Source organism: Schistosoma mansoni, chromosome 7, assembly GCF_000237925.1.
Source record: "Schistosoma mansoni strain Puerto Rico chromosome 7, complete genome".
Lineage (NCBI taxonomy): Eukaryota > Metazoa > Platyhelminthes > Trematoda > Strigeidida > Schistosomatidae > Schistosoma > Schistosoma mansoni.
This window is the reverse complement of record NC_031501.1, coordinates 2,738,847-2,744,019: the sequence shown is the minus strand read 5'-3', so window position 1 is coordinate 2,744,019 and position 5,173 is coordinate 2,738,847. Positions and strand designations below refer to the sequence as shown.

Here is a 5,173-nt window from a genome sequence, read left to right as displayed (position 1 = left end):
ACATTAACACCGTCGGATGCCAGCCATCTCAGTGGTCCAGTAGGCTAAGCGCTCACGCGCGAGACTGTAAGGTACTGGGTCTGAATCTCGCTATGCGGGATCGTTGATGCGCACTGCTGAGGAGTTTCACAATAGGACGAAACGGCTATCCAGTGTTTCCAGGTTTTCCATGGTAGTCTAGCTTTAATGGAATCATGCTCTCAACTATTGAAATAACTTATATTGACTTAGAATTAAATAAAAAAAATGTAAAACTAATCAACTTGACTATTTACATTTGATTAAATACTGATTGAAGTACAATCTAATTAACTGACAATACTTATTCTGTTATTTAACGATGAACATTGTTTACCTTCGATTTGAAAATCCCTCTTAGCTATATATTGAATTAAATACTTGAAATCTTATCTCTATTTATCTTTCCATCTATCTGTCTATTTATCTCCTCAAAATTAATTAACTATGTTCAAGTCAATAATCTAAACAGTATGCAGTGAAGATTCTCTTCACCTTTTTCTCTCCCTCTTTCTGTGTCTCTCTCTATGGTCACCCTCTATATCTTTCTAAAAGTATCTTTACTAGTAAACATGAATAACCATAATGATTTTAATCTAACTTATTCTCAATGTCTTATGTAATATACTTCGTACTTTTTTTCTTTTCAAACAAAAATGTAAGAAGAACAAATACTAATGCCCCACTGTATATATTCAAAGTTTACCGATCATTCAAATATGGATATACATAAATATAGAATTTCTTAAGGGAATAAAAATGTGTTCTTCTTCTTTTATCCCTTTATGTAATGCAAACAAGTTGGAGACATTTTTATATTATAGAGAATGAAAAGAATTGAGCATAGTGAAATAGATAAATGAATGCTTACTTATGTCATCACTACTAATGATTACTTTCATTTCAATCGATGCCAAACGATAACGATAATCTTTGCCAGTAATTAGGTTTTATTTTTATTAGGATAAGTGGATCATTCCTGTACTTATTCTGGTTAGTGTTTTTTTTTTTACCCAAGGTTGTTTTCTACGGGATTAGGTTGCTAACACTGTGCTTAACCTTACTCCTTTACACGGGCTTGGAATAGGCATTAAATTGAGAAGAGTTATCGGCCGAATATGCTATTATCAGTCAAGTTTTCAATAATCCTTTTATTATTTATGTAACAGTGAATAACTGTTATATCCGTAGAAAGCTTATCTGTCTTTGTACTTGGTATTGGGAAACTGTGAATTAGATGATAAGAGTAGAAACAAAAACATTCACTCTATAATTGAATCATGGTATCCAACATTAAATATTTTTATAACAAATCTATTCGAAATGGAGTATTGTTGTCATCAAATAGATTAGTATCTTATTCATAACTTGCTTAACTCTATTGATTTCAGTTGCATAACTGAATTATTAGGAATTCATTTGCGTGGAAGTCACTAATCACTATACACATATCAGTCTCTCAGATTATCATATGAAGTAACTGTTATAACGTACGGGTGCGTACATGTACATATGAACGCCCAATGATACACAAAATCGTTTGAGCAGTCTTGAGTACTCGTTAGTCCTGCTTTCTGCCTAGCCCAGACAGTTAAGTCCAGAACACCAATAATAGCCTCTGCAATATGAATCATTATTCACAAACATACTGGGTTTATATACCAATCAAACAGACCATACCGTACCATAAATAGAAAATAACATTTGTACAAGATTTGGCCAAATGTGGCTGTGAATAGGGGGAAAGTAATCAATAGACTGATGATGACTCAAGAATCGTATAATAATAGTTCAAAGGTCAAAATAAAGCTAATGATAAGAGGAATACGAATATGGCTCAGTGGTCTATCGGTTAAGGGCTCTGGCTCAAGACTGGTAGGTCCTGGGTTCAAATCTCACGAGTGCGGGATCGTGGATGCGCACAGCTGAGGAGTCCCATAATAGGACGAAATAGCCGTCCATTGGTTCCAGGTTGTCCATGGTGGTCTAGCTTCAATTGACTCATGATTTCGACTACGAATATGAATAGTTTAGTTACTTAACAATTATACAATAGGAAATATACATATTACATTGGTCCATAAATAGTCCTCAAAGTTACCATTCGTAATTTTCCACGGGATATAACAGTAACTTTCTTCATGAAATAGCACTAACCTTGAGGATCACTGCGTCTAGTCACAGGCTATAACCACTGGTTAATCCGTTTCTAATAATAGGCATATCGTGTTTCATATTTTCTCTATGAATGATCTAATTTAATTTGTAAGTTGTTGTACCTCTGATTCGTTGCTTAAATAATTAAGAGTGGTAACTACCGTAATTTTTAACAGTCAATTTAAGGATAAAGAAAACAATCAATAAAGATTTACACGATACTCAAGATGAGTCAAGCTGATATTTAAATACACTACCTTCTATACGATTAATTTACAATCGAGTTAACTAATGAATCATTCAGAATTGAACTGAGTACCATTAAACATCAATTATTCAGTAACTTATTGTCCAGGATAGAATTCGATAGAGAATTCTGGTGGGCCAACTACGCTCCTTTACGAGGGTTAACACGTGTAAGTAAGTAACCAATAACTTACTATGTGAATGCATGTTTACAACATCATAATATTGTGAGTCTAAAACCAACAGATATAGCTGAAGGACTAAGTTATAATTCAAATAACTCAGTAATAACATTTCAATTTATGTAACTGGTTGTCGATTTGAATTTGAACTACGCAGGAATAAGTTATTCAACTAAAGGTTTCAAATTATCCTTATTGATAAGCATAAATCCTAGATCAAAGATCCCTTCGAAATTACCTACAATCTAAACATAGACATTCACTCAGTATTGTTCGTTTGAGTCTTCCCATTGATGTTTAGAACCGCAACTGGTCAGTCTCTAATTGGTTATCAGGATTTAGTAGCTGAGTGGATAAATCGATGGAGTTTGAAGCGAAAGGTACTGTGTTCGAGTCCCAGAGTGAACATCAATTCTGAGATGCAGATACATCCAGCTGACGTGTATGGAATAGGACGAAACGGGCATCCTGGATTTCACTGCTAACCACTATCAATCTAAACATAGATAATTCAATTAATTAACTTTAATTAAAAAGATTTTTCAAAATATACATAACCCATTTGTTGTCTTGACAATGGAATATTTAAGTGTTTGAATCATTGAATATGATTATTCCCTTTCTCCTTCATCTTCTCTATAATGTATTCACTTCCATTGAATGAATGAATGGATGAATGGATGAAAGGAATGGAACCGTCTTCTTCTTTTTATGGTTTTAAAGATTTTTATTAATGTACCATCTAAAGGAAGTAGTTTTAATTGTTGTATGTTTTTCTTAGAGGGAAACGTAAGTATATTGAATGATCAATAGATTAATTAGTAGAGGAAGGAAATTGGTGTAGTTAATTAACTTTTCTTCTTTCATTGTATTCCATCAAAGTGTCGGTATTCCTATGAATTAACTTTTGTTTTCTCTTCTATTAGTAATGGATGTAATGAATATGAAATGAGAATTTATGGTAGAGATTGGTTTATGGTTAGATTAATTTCAAGAGTGAAAATTTTGTTGTTTTACCAGTAGGGTCAGTGAAATATCACTGAGACTTGAGCAAATCATCCGGCAGTTGGATCATTCAATATCGAACAGATCATCGATCACTGATAAATTCAAGGATAACCGACGTACATCAGTAATTCATACACCATGTACTGGCTCATGTGTTGGTGATAGTGTTGATCACATTTTCGTTTGTACTCACTTTAACTAATTTATTTCTGTAATGAAGTCGTTTGTGTTGTACGTTTTTCAATGCATTCATAGTACTTCAATACAATGATGGAGTAATCCACATTAAAATACTGACTGTGTGGTATGACCTCCATGTTAGTTTTTGGTAACACCATTCTCGTCTACCTCGAGTAGACTCCAAATCATTCGACAGAGATTATCTACGTTGTTGAACCGCAAACCTGTAATATACTTGAATCTATATGAGATAAAACAAGACGGTTATACAACAGCAGTATTGACAACTATTTTACTCCCAACATATCGAATATGAACGAGAGTTCTTATAAGAACTTTAGGAACTTTATGAATCAACTCCTTCATAAGCTGGTTATTACCATTTATATAGTTGAAATCATGAGTCATTTGAAGCTAGACTACCAAAGAAAATCTGGAAACACTGGATGGCCATTTCTTCCTATTGTGAGACTCCTCAGCAGTGTGTATCCACGGTCCCGCCTCGTGAGATTCGAACCCTGGACCTATCAGTCTCGCGCGCAAATGCTTAACCTCCAAACCAAAGAGATGGCATCCATCGGTGTTAATGTCTAATTTCAACCAATCCACGAATTTGAGGAACCATTCACCAATGTCTTCAATGAGTCGATATCTCTCAACAAACCTGGTCGAACTTCACTGGTTACTGCTTCTCAAAAGAACTTCAGGAAATACCTCATGGAGCCAGTCACTAGTGAGCATATGGTCATTATCAGAAGGGAGTTTTGTCGTTTTTGGTCGAGATCGGTCCAGTTAGATTCCATTTAAGTTCGCATTTAAAATAGGTAGGTAATGATCAATTGCTTGATCTTTTAACGAAATGAGTGTGTATTATTACTTTATTCTTTATCCACATGAATAATTTTAAAAGTGTTTTCTTTTGAAAGCCGTAAACTCGTCCCATATCACTTTTCGATTTGCTTTCAACACCTAACAGACAATTAAGATGTTATTCATAAGAAGAAAACAAATGAAATAGGCAATCATGTACTTGATTGTTTTCAAACTGTGTTAGATTAAGATAGTTTTTTGAAAGAAAGAAAGAAAAAAAAACGAAAACAGAACAAAGAAACGATGGTTACTATGAAAGAAACATAATTAATTTTCCATTTGTAGGTTGTTGTTGTTATTGTTCCTTTCTTGGTTAAATTCATACATACTACTTATAGTAATAATCTACAATGCCTCATTACCTTTTTTGGTTTTTATATATAAAAACTAGAATGAATGAACTTGACAACTAATAAAGTTTTCTTAATAGATTTGACCCTGTAATGATATTGACTTACTCAAATGAAACAAGTAAATGAATATGTAGTAGTTGTTTTCTTCTCCTTTTCCCA

General features: G+C 33.5%; 1 non-coding gene across 1 annotated transcript; it reads left to right on the top strand.

The window, feature by feature from the left end:
* The first annotated feature begins 2,938 nt into the window (after positions 1-2,938).
* Positions 2,939-3,010, top strand: Smp_tRNA_00898_Pseudo_TTG.1.1. Its single transcript has one exon. It is a non-coding gene (tRNA).
* Positions 3,011-5,173: the final 2,163 nt, after the last annotated feature.